The 22,138-nt window shown below is 40.4% G+C and overlaps 1 long non-coding RNA gene across 1 annotated transcript; it reads left to right on the forward strand.

The window, feature by feature from the left end:
* Positions 1-6,307: 6,307 nt before the first annotated feature.
* LOC148115518 (uncharacterized) lies at positions 6,308-20,769 on the forward strand. Its single transcript, XR_015731962.1, has 2 exons — positions 6,308-6,672; positions 20,546-20,769. It is a non-coding gene; the product is annotated as an uncharacterized LOC148115518 (long non-coding RNA).
* The last annotated feature ends 1,369 nt before the right edge of the window (positions 20,770-22,138 follow it).

Consider the following 22,138-nt stretch of genomic DNA (forward strand, 5'->3'; position numbering starts at 1 on the left):
TGGTATGTTTCAGCCTCCAGTCCCCTAATTATCTTGGTTGCTTTTCTCTACTGTCTTTCTAGAGTCTTCAACATCTTTTTTATAGTGTGGTGACCAAACCTGGATGCAGTATTCTAGGTGTGGTCTTACTAAGGCATTATAGAGCAGCATTTTTGAAAAGTTCTTTAATTCCAACCAATCACTGCTTCCTTCATCTGCTTTGTAACCCAACTTCATTCCTTTTATGACCAAATTGCCTTCACAGGCTTCTTTATACCAGTTCCTCATGTCTATACTCTATCCACGTTAATTCTGGACATTAATTGCTTGTTTTGCCACACCTTGAAGCCCCCTCCATCCCACTGCATTCATCTTTCTTTTCCTTTTCTCCTGATAACATCCATTTCTCAGTTACATGAAACACAAGCACATACACAGGCCTTCTGGTTTCTTTTGACCATTACTCATTCCTTTCCACAGACTATATTTTACTGCCTGCCTTTCCATCAGCATTTGCATGTCTTAAAATGTCTCTATTTCATCATTTCAGTATACTACCAAATTGTACAGGTTAATCTCTGTTTACTCGAGCTTTTTTTTTGCTGATTATATATTACTTCCATTTATTTGTTCCATTTTCCCTGTCAAATCTTGCTCGCTGCTAGATAAATTTGCAGGTTCATAATTCTCACTGCATCATGCAATCTACCGTTTTCTCCAAATCAGTTGGGGTCTCAGAACAACAAAATGGCATCATTTGTTTACAAAAATACATGTTCAATATATATCAATATGCCTCTGATGGAGGGATGGATTCTACTTACCTTTATTACCGGTTCGTATCAGGAGCATGCGCGTGTGCTGGCTTTGCGCATGTGCGCTTCTGCATATGGGCAGAAGTTTCTGTGCACATGCAGATCGTCAATTATGACATCCAGGTGGGTGGGTGGAGCCTCCAGCCATTTTTGCTACTGGTTCTATAGAACCGGGAGCAACCTACCACTGCTCTAATGTGATAATAAGCACTAGCAATCCTGGGATTTATATTAACCTAATGATTATGTAGCCTTTATTCCTTTCGACTTCACAATAGCTTTTTTAATTTAGGTTCTTTGGAGCACTTACAAAGTTAAAGTATGGTTGATTAGTTTGTGGCTTAGAGCTGTTGTCCCCAATTCAGGTCTGAGTCTGATGAAGGACGCCAAACATGAGGTGCAGGTTTTGTTTCCTTTTATTGAAGTGCTCCAAGAAAAGGGATCCAAAATGCCAAGAGCCCAGAACCAAGGATTAAGAAAGCTTTATCCAATTTCACTAAAGCAGAAGGTGGGATAATAAGAAATATCATCTAATAAACATTTTAGTAATGATCTAACAATTTATTCTATTGGTCTCTAGCCGTCTCTCTTCCTAAGCCTTGGCTAATGAGTTATCTAATACACATTCTATTTGCTCCAAGCCTCTATTTGTTCCTAACTTTTAGCTGAGCTATGCAAGATATCTGTTATCAGTCCTCTAACCACCTAGAATTGCTACAAGTATTACATGTGCATATTCTCTGTGAATAAGCATTCTTTGTTCTTGCCAGACAGACTCTACAATTACAGGCTTCCAGGTCTCCTTTCAGTTGTATGCCATAACCTTGCTTTGTTTTAACAGCCCAACCCATCAGAGCTGTGTTTACATAATTTGCTCCTGATGTGGTCTTGATGGAGAACCCTGTTTTGTACACAGAGGCTAGTCCTGAGTTTGAGAAACTGTACCCTAGGGTGGTTTTTCTCAACCTTAGCAATTTTAAGATGATTTCTGGGTGTTGGAAGTCCACACATCTTATTGCTGAAGGTGAGAAACACGGCCCTAGAGGAAATTTCCACCCATTGGGTCTCCAGGAGATTATTTTCTTAACCCCTATTGAAAACCTCCTTCAATCAAACCTACTGTGAACTCTCCACTCTCCACCTAGCTAAGTGGTGTCTCTCAGGGCCCTCTTAAAAGCATTATGGGCCCCAGGCAAAGCAATGTACTGGGGCCTCTTCGACAACCAGTCACAGGAATAACAAATGTAAATGGTGCCAATAAACATATATTTGCATGTTAGTATTAATAAAAAATGCAGTAAAATGTAATAAATACGTTGCTGTATTTATATGATACAAGGTGCATTGAAGAGTTAACATAGGTTAACAGATTAGTATGGGGCCCCTATGTTAGTGGGGCCCATGGACAAGTGCCCATCAGGCCCATCTGTTAAGGCAGCCTTGGTGTCTGTCACCTCTCCACAGGCTCAATAATACCCAAGATGCTATTTATGAAAGATAACTAATGTTTACTTTCCTGCATTCAGAAACACAGACTGAGTCAACTCTACCTAGTTGCATTCAACCAAGAACGATGCAGATCTACGACCAGATTCACACAAATAAAAGAATACCTGCTGGCTGGGAAATTCTGAAAGTTGAAGTCCACACATCTTCAGGTTACCACATTTGAGAAACACTGTTCTAGACTAAGAATTCAAGGACCTAGGCTAGTCACCCTCCAGAGGTGGCTAGCAGTAACTTGTTATCTCAAGAGATATGAATAGCAAGGAGTTTGATAACAGATATGAGGAAAGATCCAATTTATGTACTCCTCTGCAGCCATACCACAGTAATTTGCAAAGTCTAACATGGCTTTTCATCCATGCAGTCAACTAGCAGCGTGATCTCAACTGTTGGCAACTATATCTTTGCTGATTCAGTTATAACACCCCCTCCAATTAATTCACCAGGCTTTCTCTAAATATAGCAACTCTTTCATTCTACTCTCTGCGACCATCTGCTTTGTTTTCATCACCCTGTAATTGCAGGTATCTCGAGCTTTAGCTGTTGTCACATTATATACTCGCTGTTATAATTATACATTTCATTTAGTTTTTCTCAGGCTTTTTTTTTTTTTTTTGAACATTTGTCTCAGAAAAAAACAGTGGAGCAATTAAGACTCATTGGTTTTCCAACCTAGATTATTCAGTAGTTGTTTTTGGCAGATCTTTAGACCCCTAGTATATCAACTCATGTTTATTATTCCTGGCTTGTATTTTGTCTTATGTAAATTAAGGCATAAATGGGCAATTTTTCAGCCCATGTACTCCATATTTGCATTAGGTATTGAAGCCACAATCTTATAATAATTTCTGGGAACTAAGTCGCAATCTGAGGTCATAGGATACTCTAAGATAAAATATGGATACTCTGAAGCTCAATCAACTGGATTAATTCAGTGAACTATGATTAAAAGAGCCAACTATGATTAAGTGAGCTAGTTCTGAGTAGACATAGATAGTAGTGTGCTATAAAATTTCTTAAAGAATTATCTAAAAAACAAGCCCTATTTACTAGTGAGAAAACAAGTGGGATTTCTATTCAACTACTGTACAGCAGTGTTTCTCTTGCCTTGGCAACCTGAAAATGTGTGGACTTCAACTCTTAATATTACCTAGCCAGATTGTAACAAAATTCATGAATTATAACTCCGCTATTGATGAATTAATGAATATTTAAAAGAATAATAATTATTGGTAGATGAAATATATATCGGAATACAATATTAAAATAAATGACAGAACAAAATATTAATGCAAAATATGTTAAATGAAAAGTAAAATATAAAACAATTTATGTTTTAAAATAGATTTATTTTATTTTTAAAACTACAGTAAGTGTGAATTCAGGATGGAGCTTAGAAGTATTAATATGTGACAAGAATGCCTTGGTAAGGCCACATTTGGAATACTGCATCCAGTTTTGGTCGCCAGATAAAAAGATGTTGAAAGAGTGCAGAGAAGAGCAACCAGGATGATTAGGGGACTGGAGGCTAAAACATACGATGAACGCAGGGGTGAGTAAGTAGAACCTTTACTACCAGTTCGCAACGGGGCCGCGCTCAGTGCTCGCTTTGCACACACTCTTCTGCACATGCACAGAAGCATTTTGATGATGTTGGGGTCGGTGGGCGGAGCATCCCGCCGATTTTACTACTGGTTCTATAGAACCAGTGCGAACCAGGGGCAACCCACCACTGGATGAACGTTTGCAGGAACTGGGTATGTCTAGTTTGATGAAAAGAAGGACCAAGGGTGACATAATAGCAATGTTCCAATATCTCAGGGGCTGCCACAAAGAAGAGGGAGTCAAGCTATTGTTGTGATCCACCAGCAGCCTGCGGAGCTGGCAGCGGAGTCGGACAGTGAGGAGGCTGAGGAAGAACATGGGCCAGTCCTGGAGGCTGGGGAAGGCCCGAATTAGGGCTCTGCGTCAGAGGCAGAGATGGGGCCATGGCCATCGGGGAGTGATGTGCAGAGGGTGACAGCAGAGAGGCAGATGAACAGGAGGAGCCTGTTCCTAGTGCGTGCATGAGAAGAGCTGCCAGAAGGCAAGAGCAGCTAAAGCGAAAAGGATGACTCGGGAATAGGGCCAAGAGATGATTGGCCCCTTCCATAAGACTTATAAGACCAGCAACGGCTCTTGGGCTCTTTGTCGGAAAACAACATTGATAGATTTGTTTCTTGTCTTGCTGCATTTATTTCTTGTCGGTGTCTTCTGCTTCTGAACTTTTGCCAAAAAAAGCCTTTGGCAGGTTGCCTAATTAGACCAAGGTTGGTGATAAGGCTGTGTTATGGAGAATTTGTTTTGAATTAGTTTGGATTATGCTGAGAATGATTTAACTCTCAGCTGTTCTAATAAAGTCTGTTTGTTTTCAAATTGATTGCGTCCGATAATACCTACTTGGGCCTGGGTCACAACAGCTATTCTCCAAAGCACCTGAGGGCAGGACAAGAAGCAATGGGTGGAAACTAATCAAGGAGAGAAGCAACCTACAACTACAACCTACAACTAAGGAGAAATTTCTGACAGTTAGAACAATTAATCAGTGGAACAACTTGCCTCCAGAAGTTGTGAATGCTCCAACACTGGAAGTTTTTAAGAAAAGATTGGATAACCATTTGTCTGAAATGGTATAGAGTTTCCTGCCTAAGCAGGGGGTTGGATTAGAAGACCTCCAAGGTCCCTTCCAATTCTGTTATACTAAAGCTAATGTATTGCTTTATAGAGGTAAAGGCTGGCTGAGGTAGTTCTTGAGAATCATTTGTTTGGTCTGCAATATTGTTCCAAAGATTTCTCTATTAGAAGGTAATCTTATCCTGAGGCAAGGGCTGAAAATGGACAGATGATTCAAGGTTTCCATAAAAAAACCTGATGGAAAACAGGACTTGGTTACAATGTGCTGACGCTAAGAACCCTTTTCTTAGACTCAGCCTAATGTTTAGGCTCAGCCTATATATCGCATCACAGTAAATACTATAAATCTCCAGTGGCCTCTGACTGCTGGCATTCCCAAATCTTTTCATTACTTAGATGTTGCTGTGTGATGACATCTCTGCATCCAAACAACATTTCCTAAATAATGAGAACCAGTGAAACTTTGGGACTTCATAAACGGGCTTAGGAACATTTGGCGAATATCATTTTGGTTATTTGTTGAAATAATGTACCAGTGTTTTTGACACTGTGCTCCCAGGGCAGCTAAGGATGAAAATAAGCAAGTAAGCAAACAAACGAGATCATCTGTGGTTTTGGGGTGCAGTGCCATCTGTATGCTGATGACACCCAGCTGTACATCTCCACCCCAGACCACCCCAACGATGCCCTTGAAGTGATGTCCCGGTGCCTGGAGGCCGTGCAGGTTTGGATGGGGAGGAACAGGCTCCGACTCAACCCCTCCAAGACTGAGTGGCTGTGGCTGCCGGCGTCCCGATATAGTTAGCTGGTGCCATCGCTGACTATTGGGGGCGAGACATTGGCCCCCACGGAGAGGGCGCGTAACTTGGGTGTCCTCCTGGATGCACGGCTGTCCTTAGAAGAGCATATGACGGCTGTGGCCAAGGGGGCTTTCTATCAGGTTCGCCTGATACGCCAGTTGTGCTCCTTTCTGGATCGGGACTCCTTATGCATGGTCACTCATGCCCTCGTCACTTCCCGCCTGGACTACTGCAATGCTCTCTACATGGGGCTCCCCTTGAGGAGCACTTGGAGGCTCCAACTGGTGCAAAATGCGGCCGCGCGGGTACTAATGGGGGCGACATGGCACTTCCACGTGACATCTCTCCTGTGCGAGCTGCATTTGCTTCCAGTGGTCTTCCGGGTGCGTTTCAAGGTATTGGTTCTCATCTTCAAAGCGCTCCATGGCTTAGGGCCTGGTTATTTACTAGACCACCTTCTGCCACCGATAACCTCCCACTGGCCAATACACTCCCACAGAGAGGGCCTCCTCAGGGTGCCATCGGTCAGGCAATGTCGGCTGGCGACCCCCCAGGGAAGAGCCTTCTCTGTGGGGGCACCCGCCCTCTGGAATGAGCTACCCCCAGGGATACAACTGATTCCGGACCTCCGGACCTTCCACCGGGCCCTGAAGACTTTTTTATTTCAGCAAGCTGGGCTGGGTTGAAAATCTTTTAATTGGGGAATTTTATGGGTAAGGGGTTTTAAATTGGGGAAGCTAAAGATAAATTTAATTTCATTTTTATAGTATTTTAATGTTTGTATTGTGTGTTTTTAATTTTGGCCGTTCACCACTCCGAGTCCTTCGGGAGAGGGGGCAGTATAAAAATTTAAAAACAACAACAACAACAAGAACAACAACAACAACAACAACAGTCAGGTAAGCCAAAGCAGTCACTGAAAGAAAATGGGGTTATGGGTCATGTGTAATAAATACAATCAGAAAAACAAATGTGTTTTTTATTATACAGTTGCTCAGATTGCTTTTTTAAAAAAAATAAAAACGCTTGGAAAGGGGGAAAAAACAGCCTAGTGATGAAATATAAACTAGAACAGTGCCAAGTGTGTCTAAATGAGTAAATGAGCATCACCCCTAAGGAGATCATTATACTGATTATCTTCCAGGATTTTTTCCCCAAAGCTAAGAATCTGGGAAGAGATAAGAAAATATCTTATGGATGTAAAAGAGGGCAGTTATATAAGATAATAATACATGCAAAAGTTTAATAATTCGTCCCACTGTTCCTTCCTTCCTTCCTTCCTTCCTTCCTTCCTTCCTTCCTTCCTTCCTTCCTTCCTTCCTTCCTTCCTTCCTTCCTTCCTTGTAACTCACCCTAATCCTAAAGGATTTTGGGTGGCATAAAAAATCAACAAAAAGAAAATTAAAGACACAATAATAAATAAATCAGAAAAATGTCAAAATCAAAACAAAATCACAAAGAGCAAAATTAACACACCCCAATAAAACTCAAGATAGGCACTCACAAACAGTCAGCTGGACTGAATGCATATTGAAATAAAACAGCTTTGGCGTGCTAATGGAATTGCAGCAAGTGGGGGTGGACTGGGGTTGCACATACTTCAGGAGAGAGAAAATTCCATAAAATAGGGCTTTCATAAGGAAGATCTGCCATCTCCCCCAAACCTGATGTCCACACAGGCAGATTGACTTCCGACAAGGCATTATCTGATGTAACTTGGGACTGTGCTGAATAGAGTTTCGACTAGAAGATTCCTTATTGATGTATTTTATGGTGTGATCTTCACTTGCACCTATAAAATCTGAAGTGGAAATTGGTTTGATAATTGCTTCAATGCAGAAACCTCTAATAGTCTTCTCCCACAATATAAAGTACTTATGGTTTTATATTAGCAGGATAGATGTCATAAATATCACAATATTTTTCTAGGAGCAAAGTAGGGTGATATGGGCACATGCACGAGTTTTGAAATCCAAAAGTCTAAATTCTCAATGGTTTATTCCAATAATGTATTTTGATATATTTAAGCAATTGCAGTTATGGGTATTTACCAGTAGAGGACCTCTTTCCCTAAAATAATTCGTTGTGCATTTCCAAAATAGGCTATATGTTTTGTTTGGTTTAGATATTTTCAGGAGTAGCAAGGCTATTTTTATTGTCACGTAATTATAAGGGGAAAAGCAAAAAGAAGATAAGAAAAGGAACAGTGTTATTAGACTAATATTGTGCTGCTGAAAGAGTACATAACACCTTTGAATCAGACCCTTCAGTCATAATGATAAATAGCTTGGGTATCAGCACAACCAGCTGGTAACATACACTCTGACATTTCTCTGATAAAAATAGAGATGGGTTTTGTGCATAATAGTAGAGCAAACACACTTGACTAAAGTGCATTCAGGCAAATGACTCTATTTAATAAATGCGGTAAGCAAAATAAAACCTATATGGCTAGTGAAATACAACTAGAGAATATGATAACATGGGTTAAAAGAAGTAAGGTGGTGCCAAATACAGCATCATGCTGAAGAAGCTGAGATAGGAAAGAACATTTTTTTTTCCAAAAGTAAAAACTGCATCCAGATCAGGGGGATAAAAGAGGTTACTTACACAATAGATATTCAAGTAAGCAACAAAAGGTGTGCAGGGGGAGAAAAAATGATTGACAGAACTGGGTGAACTCAAAGGATTGAGGCAATTTCCCTTTAAGGAAAGATGTCTAGGTTTAAGTTGCAATTTCTTATGAGGGTTATGTAATGCCTCCCCTATTATAGTCTTTATGTATCTCCTCCCATTTCTGTTTTCTGGGGAACACAGCTCAGATAGTGGTGTGATGTTCCTGTCTGTCTATAGGCCTCCCATTGGAACGAAAGGCTGAGATTAAGTGGGGCCCAGATCTCAAGCAGAAATGTGTTACTTACAGTGTATGTGTACTCCGTACTTCCTTTGACTATGAACCTAAAGGTAGACATTTCAAAATGCAATTGGTAAAATTATTCTTTTACAGAACCACCACCTAAAACTATGATAAAGGCGATCCTTTAGAGAACAGAAAAGGTGAAAAGAATCTAGGGATGTGAGATTATCCTTTCCCTACTGATAGGTTTAACAACGACCTTGGTTTATATTGGTTGTGATATATGCAAGGAAAGAGTGTTAAAACAGGTGAAATGGTGAGTAGAGTATAAAACATCAAGCCTTCCACATTTTTAATATATCTAATAATAATCATCATCAGAATACAACTGGAAGGGATTTTGAAGGTCTTCTAGTCCAATCCCCTGCTCAACTTTCAAATGCAAGCTGCTTCCACAGGTTAATTGTCCTCACTGTTGGAAGTTTCTCCTTAATTCCAAGTTACTTCTCTCCTTGATTAGTTTCCATCCATTGCTTCTTATCTTGCCTTCTGGTGTCACATCTACAAAGGGGCAGGACCAGTGGTGAAATCTGAACCGGTTTACTACCGGTTCACTGGCTGCGCATGTGCAGTGTGCACCACACACCAAATGCAAGATATGTGCACGCAGTGCATGCCAGCGAGGGGGGGGGTGATCAGCTGTGGCGCGCAATCTTTTTTTTTACTTTTAAAAGCATTTTTTTTACAACCTCTTGGGCTGAAGAAGTTGTAGAAAAAAATGCTTTTAAAAGGCTCTGATGATCCCAGCTGAGCCAAACGATCATCAGAGGCTTTTTTTTTTAACTTTTAAAAACATTTTTTTACAACCTCTTCAGCCCAAGAGATTGTAAAAAAAATGCTTTTAAAAGGCTCTGACGATCCTAGCTGAGTTGCCTGATCGTCAGAGGTTCTTTTTTTTACTTTTAAAATCATTTTTTCCAGAACCTCTTCAGCCGAAGAGGTTGTAGAAAAAATGCTTTTAAAAGTAAAAAAAAAAAAAGCCTCTGATGATTGCGCAGCTCAGCTGGGCATGGAGGGGGGCAGGGATTTTTGCTACCGGTTCTCCAAACCACCCCTGGTATCGCTACTGGATCGGGCGATCTGGTCCGAACCGGGAGCATTTCACCCCTGGGCAGGACTTTCACCATAATGCTGCATTGGCCATCTTATCTGTTTTGACCTTTCCTGCAAGTTTGTGTTAGTAAATTCTAGAAAACCTTGCTCCATTGGGTCACCGTTTCAGAGATAATTCTTTGCTGATTCCTTAATGCCTTCAACAATGATAGAGCTTCTAATGTGCTGCGTTCATTAGAAAAGTTGGGATACATTCAGAGATGTATCTGCTTTGAACTGTATGCCCATGTGGCACAGTCAAACATCAGCACAGGAACATATTATGACATTTTTTATTATGTCATATGGTGCTTTATGATCATGTTTATGTTATAACATGTTTTATTAAAAAATCTGCCAAATTTCAATTCCACAAGAGACATGAGTCCTGGATTTTGGACACCCTTTTGTATGTTAGCCCATTTGAGGTACCTTGGTTCAAAAACAATTGTCCCATGATGCATTCTTTCATCCAATTAAAGGTCACGACAATGAGAGTTTTAGTAGAATATAGGTAGATGGATCTGCTGCCTGCAACTTCAGTTTAATCAAGGTCCTTAAAATTGGTTCACTTCTTCCTGCACAGAACCCACTTTATAATATTTCATTTTATAATTCTGGGTTTCTGAGAAACGTTGCCATCATTTTTATGAAACACAGATTGTAATGCATTTGTCAAGTAGCTCAAATGGCACACTTATTTGGCTTGCATACAATAACTGCAAGGAGAACGTCTGCACAGTGCACAAATGTTGACGTATCCTAAAATGGCCATAATGATGGCATGCTTTTCTTATCTATTCTATTCTGATATCTGTTATCTATTCTGATACTTCATATGGAGTGACAAGGCCAATGCTTTTGGCCTTTTGGCTTATAATGCACTGTTCTTAGAATGGTGTGCTACGATTTAGAGTCAAGTAATGGAACTCTATCAAAATGCAGCACTGGTGCTAATGCACAATATAAAAAGGGCCTATTTCAAATTGCATGTCCATTTTACTGTAGTAGAGAGTTGCTTAAGCAATCTTCATTATGTTTTTAATATCCTGATGTTTTGCCAAAGTCCCGAGCAATTGCAAACAAAATGTTTTAATGGACACACACACACACACCCAGCAACATAGACATGTTCAGTATTCAGTAATTCTAATGTTTGGGAGAGTAGAAATAAGCAATAAGGATTATGTTCTTTTAGCATTGTAAAGGCATTTCCATTCATGGACCTGAATTAGAGATATAACAGTAAGATTGACAGCTCTAATATTCATTTATCTACTTTGGGCCACCCTTTGTTTTGCCCTAAACAACAGGACAAGTAAAGACAACTAAATCTCCTCCTGCCTTGCATTTGCTTGGCTCCCTCCTAGCTATTTCTTTCTCGCGTCTTTCCTTTAGTCATTGTTTTCTGCTGATGAAGTCTTTGGCTTCAGAAAGAGACTGCTATAATTTGTTATACGTGTTTGCTCAGAAGTCAATCCAATTCTATTCAGTCAGACAGCAGCTCTAGAATCCTGCCTGCTTCTCAAAAAGAAGCATGATTGGCAAGTGTAGAAACATTTATTTCTGTTTCATGTCTTCTCAACATCCATTTTGAAAGGTCCAGACAGATCCTTGAAAAAAGAAAGGGTTGCTTTATCAATTTCCAAGACCAGAATGTAATTATCAGTTCCGGTTTCACCTTGGAACAGCAAATACTGCCGAAGATTCCATCATCTCTGCTATGTCATTGAGCTAATGTATAAGGTGATCCAAGGACAATGACAATAATAAAATAGCCAGCTCCCAACAAAAACAATTCTCAGGGTTCTTGGATGGCCTTTGGGATTTCATAGCCGCTTCTTCCATAGTTAGATGCACTGATGAACATGGAGACCACTTCCCAACATGTGGCAGATGACAGCTTCACTAAGGTACTTGGAGATTTTTTTAAAAAAGATCCTTTAGTTAAGATAGCATAGTACTTTGAATATTGAGAAGCAGCTCACTTGAATGCATGGGATGAATCCATAATTCAACCCATTATCCACCATGGTTTTTTTAATAAAACTGGTATAGTTTAGCTTTCAACAAAGCCAAACTGTACCAGAGGGTGAAGTGTTTTCTCAGATGTCAGATGCCGGCAGGTGGGAAAGGATAACACAATGTTGGGAAGACAAGAGGTGTAAATGCTTCTTGGCATGCCTTCATTTTCTTTTATCACCAATATTCATGGAGGATGTTGCTCAATGATCAGTGTCCAAGAAAGATGCAACAGGCATTCTAGCCAAAATTTGCATGCTTTGTTTTTTTTTTTTTTTCTTCTCAGCAGCAATTTGGGGACTGACTATTCCACAAGGGCCACTACTCAATATCTGAATATGTAAAATGCAGCCAGCAACAGCTTCCCATCGCCCGGTGCGTTCCCACAGAGAGGGCCTCCTCAGGGTGCTGTCGGCCAGACAGTGTTGGCTGGCGACCCCCAGGGGGAGGGCTTTCTCTGTGGGCGCACCTATCCTTTGGAATCAACTGCCCCTGGAGCTCCGGGTGGCCTCTGACCTCCGCTCTTTCCGCCGTGACCTGAAAACGTGACTGTTTCATTTGGCCGGCCTGGACTGATGGGGTTTTAATTCTAATTTAATTTTAACTTGTTAGTCTTAATTGTACTTTTAACTGTTAAATTATGAGATTTGGATTTAATTTTTTTAACTTTTTATTAGATGTTTCTTAACTGTTGTGAGTCACCCTGAGTCCGGCTGGAGATAGGGCGGCATATAAGTCTCATAAATAAATAAATAAATAAATAAATAAATAAATAAATAAATAAATAAATAAATAAATAAATATAAATAAATAAATAAATAAATAAATAAATAAATAAACAAACAAACAAACAAACAAACAAACAAACAAACAAACAAATGCAGGTAAGAGGGCTCTAATTATTTTCTTTTCTAATATAATAAAAATCGAACTGACTCTCCTCCTTCCCTTCTTGTGTCTAATCAATGTCTAAATGCAGTATTGCTTGTCTTGTTAAGCCATTAATTTTGCCTAGAGTGCCATTGTTTGTGAAGAAGAATTATGTGAAATGTATTGCTTTACTGAGAAAACACTTTAGGAGGGTTTTTTTTTTAAAGACAATTTATCAGATCATGAGTAAATATTATGCATACATTATTGAAAAGCCTGGTGTCCGTGCTTCTTAAATCAATGTTCTGTGCAATTAAATTAGAAATGAAATAGGTAGCTCAGAAGAAGAACCACAACAAAATCAATTGTGAAGAGGTGAAGCCGACAGGGAAACATGCTTTCGGGAAGTGTTTTGCAGTTTTATATTTCAGAGCAGTGCCTTCCATACTCAAAAGTTCATGACACTGAACCACCCAATTTGCAACTCAGGAATAGCAGAAATGCATTAAGTTCTGATGCTCAGCCCATAAGGCAATTGTGAACAGCATTTACATTCTGCTGGGAAGAATGTTTTGGAAGTATCCATCTTGCTCTATCTTAATTCTATAAGGAGTTAGGTTAGATCATAAATATGAGTTGTGTGGGGGGAGTGCAAGGGCTCAGAGGTGCCAAGCTTGTCATCTGGAAAGCTGGCAGCCCAAGTTTGAGATCCAAGCGCTGCACAATGGGAGTTCCTGTTCCTGTTCCAGCTCCTGCCAGCCTAGCAGTTCGAAACCATGCAAATGCAAGCAGATAAATAGGTACCACTTCAGTGGGAAGGTAACAGCATTCCGTGTGCTTGGTGTATAGTCATGACCAGAGAAATGGCTTTGGACGACACTGGTTCTGTTGGCTAAGAAACAGAGATGATCACCCCACCCCACCCCCCGCCTTAGAATTGGACATGACTGGACATGCCTGAGACTATAGAATTCCTTTTGGCCTTAAAATGGGGCTGGTTAGGAATGTGAATCTGGGACATCTAGGCTTTTCGCTTCACTTAGTGCTACTGATTGTGTGAGGGGAAATAAATACATATGGAAGAATCAAATAATAGGGATTTGATGAAAAAGCATCCCTCTGTTATTTCCTTTAGAAAAGGATGAACACCTGAGAATACCAAAGAGAGGTTTGAATCAGCTATATTTCCTATGACAGCAGTTACCCCACTTTACTCTTGCCCTACAATGCCTCTGTACAATAGTTTGTGTCCTCTGTGACCAAACTAGACACAATTTTCTCTTTTGTTTATGGTTCTAATTTATCGGTCTGAACTGATGGGCTAAACTATTGAGAACTGATGTTCTTGCAAAGTTTCTGGTTTTAATTAGGAACCTGGTACTAAAAACCCAACCACAATATCCTTAACAGCACAGTATGATGGCAACCAAAATAATTAAAAACTCTACTAAAACAGATTAAAAGAACAATAACCCAAAACAAATATAAAATACGTAAATGGTGTCTCTGCTGCCTACCATCCCTTTAAAGCAGCCTTACACCCAGGTCTGCTTGGCCCTGACTCTGCTGTCCTATAAGGAAGCCTGGAAGACCAGCTGTTCCCACAGGCATCAGGCCAGGACATTATGTGTATTGACCACTTGAGTCAATACTGTTTAATTTTTATGCTCTCCCTCCCCCACAGCACAGTCATTTTTAACTCTTGTTCTAATTCATAGTTATTACTTGTTTTAAGTTTTTATAAGTTGCCCAGAGCAGTTGGTGAGTGGGCAGCCTGAGAAACTGGAGTCATATACAAACAAATGAATTAATAATCCAGCACTGTGTAACAAGAGGATAATAATTCTACTTTCCCCACTATAACCCAGAATTTTTTTTACACACACACACACACACACACACAGCGGTCGGGTTAGAGAATGAGCCAACTACAATTTTGTAGTTTCTATATCTGGTTTCCATATCCACCAGGAACATGTGTTCTTAATTTTTAAAGGTACCACAATTTTGTCTCTAGCTTTTGATTCATTTATGACAAATCTCTACCATAAATCCTTCCCCACTCAGAGATTTTTTTATCATTAAGCAACTTCTTTCGTTAATTTTTTGTCTGGGATCTCCCACCCTGAATGTAATTGATTGGAAAAGAACTTATTGAAGAGAGAGCTGAGAAACCATAGTTTATTCAATATTATGTAACATTAGTTATCTAATTACCCAAATTGCATGGGCTTGCATTCATTACTACTGCCTCTCCAGCACAACAGGCAGTTTATTTGTTGCTATCTTGTAAACTTTTAGTTATTTCTGTTTAAGATTTCAACAGATTTCTTGATGCCATTATAAGCCTTGGGCTGTTGCTTTCTTTTGTGAACATTTCTATAAAAATTTCCAGAAAGGACAGAATAAATTAGGAACATTATTATTGACTTGTTATCCAACATGATATTTCAAATTGAATAACAACCTTGTGAAACAAAAATACAGATTAAAAGATTAGATAATGACTTTTTTTTTTTTGCACTATTAGGGAACTGTTTTCCTGCACATTCCATACCAGAGCCCGATAAACCAAGATTACAGAAAATGGGATTATTCCATAATTTGCCATCACTTTTCTGAAAAAGAAACACCTGTAGAGGAACTGCTCAATGAGAGAAAGCAACAGATTGCAAAGGATAGGACAGGAGCAGTTGAAAGGGAAAACGTAGATATGCCACGAGATAGGACATTTTCTTCATGACTCCAATTGAATAACTGGTGATCAACAGCATTTCATAATAAGGATTCACATGTTCTACAGACCTTACAATTCTTATTGCCAACATTAGAAGAAGCAGGAATTAGGAAAGCAGAATATGATAAAAAAAACCCCATCAGCTGAGGTCACAGGGGAGGGGCAGAGGGGTGGCGGTTGTTATTAAAGAAGGTCTTGGGCCGAGGGAGGCCACTGTTCCTCAGACCGCTGGTTGTGAGTCCTTCCTTGTGAAGTGGGGTCATGGGGTACAGATAGGCTTGCTGATCATGTATCTGGCTCCCTGCCACGTGGCAGCAGCCCTGCCTGAGCTACTCAACGTGATAGCCGCGGTGGCAGTTGACACCCCTAGGCTTATGGTCATGGGGGATTTTAACTTGCCATCTGCAGGTGAGACATCTGAGTTGGCTCGGGAGTTCATGGCTTCCATGACAGCTATGGACCTGACCCAGTTAGTTCATGGCCCTACTCACACGGGGGGAAACACGCTGGATCTAGTTTTTGTCTCTGGACAGTGGTTGAGCGATCTTGAGATAGGGGATATAGTGATTGAGTCCTTGTCATGGTCAGATCACTCCCTCCTTCACCTTGACCTTCGAACCGCCACACCCTGCCGCAGGGAGGCGGAACAGATGAGATGGTTCCGCCCCAGGCGCCTGATGGAACCTGATAGGTTCCAGATAGAGCTTGGGCCATTCCCTGAGGGTCTGGCTCAACTGGAGACCTAGTGGCTGCCTGGGATAAGGCGGCCGCTGGTGCTCTGGATCGGGTCGTGCCTTTGCAGCCTCTGACTCGGTGCCGATCTCACTTGGCTCCCTGGTTTACCAAGGAGCTGAGGGAGATGAAGCACCGGAAAAGACGCCTGGAAAGCAGTTGGAGGGGGAGGATGGAGGCAGGTCTTGAGAATATTATCTGGGAAGAGTTTGATTCTGTGACTACTGAAGATGTGGACAGGATACTGAGTAGACTGAATGCTGCCACATGTTTATACCGTGTCCCTCCTGGCTGGTGCTGGCCTCTCGGGAGGTTACACGAGGCCGGCTCCAGGGGATTATAAATGCTTCCTTGAGTGAGGGTGTCTTTCCCACCGCCTTGAAAGAGGTGGTGGTGAGACCTCTCCTCAAGAAGCCTTCCCTGGACCCAGCAGTGTTGGCTAATTACCGTCCAGTCTCCAACCTTCGCTTTGTTGCAAAGGTTGTTAAGAGTGTGGTAGCACGGCAGTACCTGGATGAATCGGCTTATCTGGATCCATTCCAGTCGGGCTTCAGGCCTGGGTACAGCATGGAAACAGCATTGGTCGCATTGGTTGATGATCTCTGGAGGGCTCGGGACAGGGGTTGGTCCTCTGTCCTGGTCCTATTAGACCTCTCAGCGGCTTTTGATACCATCGACCATGGTATCATGCTGCACCGGCTGGAAGAGTTAGGGGTGGGGGGCACCGTGTTGCGGTGGTTCTCCTCCTTTCTCTCTGACCGGTCACAGTCTGTGTTGGCAGGGGGGCAGAGGTTGACCCCGAGGCCCCTTGTATGTGGGGTGCCACAAGGGTCGGTCCTCTCGCCCCTTCTGTTCAACATTTATGTGAAGCTGCTGGGTGAGATCATCTGTGGTTTCAGGGTGCAGTGCCACCTGTATGCTGATGACACTCAGCTGTACATCTCCACCCCGGACCACCCCAATGATGCCCTTGAAGTGATGTCCTGGTGCCTGGAGGCTGTACGGATCTGGATGGGGAGAAACAGACTCAGGCTCAACCCACCCAAGACCGAGTGGCTGTGGTTTCCGACATCCCGATATAGTCAGTTGGTGCCATCACTGACTATTGGGGGTGAGTCATTGGCCCCCATGGAGAGGGCTCGCAACTTGGGTGTCCTCCTGGACTCACAGCTGTCTTTAGAAGAGCATTTGATGGCTGTGGCCAGGAGGGCATTTTATCAGATTCGCCTGATTCACCAGTTGCGTCCCTTTCTGGATCGGGACTCGTTAAATACGGTCACTAATGCCCTCGTCACTTCCCGCCTGGACTACTGCAATGCTCTCCTTGGGGCATTGAGGAGCACCCGGAGGCTCCAGCTGGTCCAGAATGCGGCAGCACGGGTGGTTATGGGAGCGACGTGGTGCTCCCATGTGAGCCCCTCCTGCGTGAGCTGTACTGGTCCCGGTGGTCTTCCGGGTGTGCTTCAAGGTTTTGGTTACCACTTTAGAGCGCTCCATGGCTTAGGACCGGGGTATCTACGAAACCGCCTTCTGTCACCGGTAGCCTCTCACCGACCAGAGAGGGGCTTCTTAGGGTGCCGTCGGTCAAACAGTGTCGACTGGCGGCCCCCAGGGGGAGAGCCTTCTCTGTGGGGGCACCCACCATCTGGAATGAGCTCCCCCCCGGAGATACGGAGGATCCCGGATCTGCGCGCTTTCCGACATGCCCTCAAAACATTCCTATTCCAGCAGGCCGGCCTGGCCTAACCTCTCTTTTAAACTGTTTTAAATTTTTTTAATTTTATATTTGTCTTATAAATTTGGGGTGTTTTAAATTTTGTTTTCTGGGCCAAATTATTTAATTGTATTTTAATGGTTTTTTAACATTTGTATTATATGTATTTTATCTTTTGGCTGTCCAGGGCGGTGAACAGGAGTAGGGTGGTATACAAATTCAATAAATAATAATAATAATAATAATAATAATAATAATAATAATAATAATAATAATAGTAATACAATAAAATCTGAAAATATCATGACTAGCAGAAAAGTTTGATACTGTATTTTGGTTTGTTCTAGTAATCAGCTGTATGTAAGCTTAAACTGCAATGGATTTTCCATCAGATTTTAATTATAATATTGAACACTTAGTAAAGTAGCAATGTTTTCCAGGGAGCTATAGGATTCCATATGGACTATTTTAATAGAAAGCAATCTTTAATCTCATTTGGAACTTTGATTTGTATATATAATTCAGTGAATAAATTGAATGAATTTTAAGAAAAGGAATTATGGCTGGGGATCCTTCCTTTGGACAATTTACTGTGTAAGAGTTCATTTCTGCATGAATTATGATCTCAGCTTCTGATCTTCTTAGTTTCTATAAGCATTTAGGAATTGGGCTACAAATAGTTCAAATGACTATGCAATTTTATATGATTCAGCCACAGGAAATAGATGAAAATTTTAAACAAAAACTCTGGAAGCTAAAGAATACTGTATCAGTGAACATTTTCTACAGGTGTATAGCTTAGAACCCACCTCCATTTTTAAAGAAATATCCTGTGTTTCAAGGTCACATCTGAATCTTTTTTGTAGGGCTGTGCAGTAACCATATGATTTGGTCCAAAACTTAATTTGTCAGAGCTAAGACATCATCCTGTTCTTGTTTCAAATTGTGGGGCAACACACTAGGTTTAAACCTCCTTTTTAAAAGGAAGGACCACAATTCTGTTGAAAGATCCATCACATTAAATTAAAATTAAAATTAAATGTACCCATTTCCTGTATTCATATCCATGTTTATACTTATTCCTGATCTTGTATATGTTTGACAAACTAAATAAATAAAATAAAATGTTGACATAATACATAACCAGCAGTACTTCCCTTCTCCTGATTAAATAGACCAGTGGTCTTTTTAAAAAAAATAAAGTCACTGGATATATGTTTAAAAGCAGGTCTGTCCAGACTTCCAGAAGATCAATATGTTAAGGTAGGCTTCTTTGATCTCCTGATCCTCTTTCTAACTGCCTCTTAAGAGAAAGGCTGCTACCCATCTGACTGATAAAGAAGGAATAATATTTTATAAACTAGCAATTCTATTCCTGTTTCACTACAACCACATTGTTCAGTCTTATTCACTTGTCCTGATCCACAGGACACCTTTTTTATTTTTTGCATATACTGCTGCCCAGTTTGAAGATCACATTCTTTTTTCAAGCTTTTACCTTAATGTAAGGATTTCCATTTATTGCTCCGGGTTCTTAAAATCCTTTAGAATTTTGATACTGTCTTCCCAGATGTTAGGAAACATCTCCCCATCTTTGTATTGCCTGCAAACTGTGTAATTATATATTATAACTCCTCAACACAACTATATATTGAACAGTTAGAATAATTTACCACTCAAAACTGAGTATTTGTTGTGTATGTAACCTAGCTCTGAATGCACCAAATAGTAACATAATTCAGTTGAGAACCACTGGCTTTAATCATATCTTTCTTTCTTTCTTTCTTTCTTTCTTTCTTTCTTTCTTCTTTCTTTCTTTCATCTATCTATCTATCTATCTATCTATCTATCTATCTATCTATCTATCTTATCTATCTATCTTATCTATCTATCTTCTTCACCAACATCATCATCTCCACATCCCTGTAAACTATTTTTTTGATACAGTCCTCTGATTTATATTCCACTCCTCAACAGATTACAATAAATATAATTCAAACATCAAACAGCAAATGAAATCAAACAGCAAATGAAAGAAGAAACAAGAAAAACTCATTACAACTTGATTCTTTAAAGGAAATTTGGAAAAATATTATGATGCAGATTTGTATAGAAATAGCTTAAGTATCAGAAACCTTTTTAATTACCTAAAAACTTTCACTCTGTCTTCTGAATCACAGGTTGTGTTATAGGTTGACTCAGCCTTCCATCTTTCCGAGGTTGGTAAAATGAGGACCCAGATTGTTGAGGGCAATATGCTGACGGCTTAAACTGCTTCGAGAGGGCTGTAAAGCACTGTGAAGCAGTATATAAGTCTATAAGTGGTATATAAGTGCTTATATAAGTCTATAAGCAATATATAAGCAGTATATAAGTGATATTGCTATTGCTATAGGAAGTAGGGCTCAACATTATTTCAGAGCAAATGTTAAATAGAAGTGATTCTGAGAATTTTCTAGTGAAGAGATTGTGAGATGACAGGCGAAACCAATGTTTATACTGAATTCATTTTCTCTGCCACTTTCCATATTCCTAGAATAGAGTTTTAATTGTGACCGTCTCCCTTCCTCCTCATCCGAAAACTACTCTGACTTAATTGGCTGTCGATGCTCAGCATATTGCTTTACTGAGATGTATTGCTTTGATATTTTTGGGTTTCTCACTGCAGTGAATCTTCCATTTAAACAGAAATTCCATTTCCAAGCAGAGATGGTATGGTGGCAGAAGTCAAAAGAAGTTTTGATCATCCTCTAATGGTAAACAATACAGGAACTCACTAGAGTGGCTGCTCAACAAAAGACTTGTGTGGGCAATTACTTGGGCCCACAGTATGTCTAGTTGCTTATTTTGCTGATCACTTTTGCTTCTTGTTCCCATGTTTTACAATTTAATTAAATATAAGTTCCACTCAACTTACAGGTCTGATCATCTCAATCTCTCTGTATATCATAAAAAAAAGGGGGGGGGAACCCAGTTAACCTGACTCCAGGATACAAATCTGAATGACTTTCCATACTGTCAGATACCATCTCAAATAAGTTGCAGAGCTGCTCTATCAACATTTATTCAGTTAGAAGTCTCACAAAATAAATCATACTGTAGCTAACTTCAGGTAAAGCTTCTTTTTTAGCTTGTCTTCAAGTTAACAGTTATGTCAGTATATGAATCATACTGATTCATATCTAACCTTAACCATGAAATCTTAACCATGAAATACATTACTATGAGCGCATCTCCTCTCATCAGTAGGGTATGCTAACTGCTATGGAGGTGGTTTGCCACTGCCTTCTTCCAATGCTTTCACATGTTACCAATCTAGCCTATAGCTTGTAATATTCAAGTGATCTCCCATTCAAGTATGCCTGATTCTGCTCGGTTTTCAGGCTCAAAATCAGCCAGATGGTTCCACCTCCTGAAACATCAGGGGTGGGGAAAAGCAGGAAAGCAAATATAGACATTCCTACTGCCATTTCCAAAGAGTTCATAGCAGCTGTAGGGTTGCATATCAAGTGCATATTAGTGTTGTTTATAACTATGCACTAAGGCTTTAATTATCATTACAAAATTGGCAGAATTTAACCCATTTCCGCTCCAGAATAGTCATAGCATAGTAGAAACATGGCACTATCTATTTCCTACTGTTAGGTGACTGCTTACTGCAGCCTTTTGCAATCTGGTGCCTGCTGCATGGGTTGGACTATAACTCTCTTATTTCCTAATTTACACGAGTTCAGCGAGGATACAAATAAGCATTTCCTGCTTAATAGAGACACACATCCAACAATATCCAAGAAGGAGGGAGAAGGAAACAAGCTGTCTGGTCCCCTCTGCAAATCAATCTCCTGGTCTGAAGAACAGCAGATGATTAGGAAGAGAAATTGAACCTTGCCACTGACAAGAGTCACAGGACACAATGCCAAGCATCGATTATCCTTCAATATTTCCACTTCTCCAAATTTGGGTTTATGGACACATGCAAATTTCAGGGCAAAGTTTTCCCAAGTGATGAAATATTTTGTTTATCAGTGTTGCCATTACAGGAAAGCAGCATTGATTCGGTCCTAATTATCTGAATTATGTGGATTTTATAAACTGTCAACACTTTTGCAACCGTGTTCATGGGTTCTGAAATTTTAATGTTCACACTTTTGACTATGGTTTTGGAACTGTAACGTCAATTAATTTCAGTTTCCAATTGGAGTTCTTCACCATCATTAGATGGTGTTACCAGAGTGATGTCTTTAAAACTGAAACAGGCACATTCACTTAAAAAAACCCAAG

This window comes from Pantherophis guttatus, chromosome 2 (genome assembly GCF_059756535.1).
Source record: "Pantherophis guttatus breed Tessera chromosome 2, ASM5975653v1, whole genome shotgun sequence".
Classification (NCBI taxonomy): domain Eukaryota; kingdom Metazoa; phylum Chordata; class Lepidosauria; order Squamata; family Colubridae; genus Pantherophis; species Pantherophis guttatus.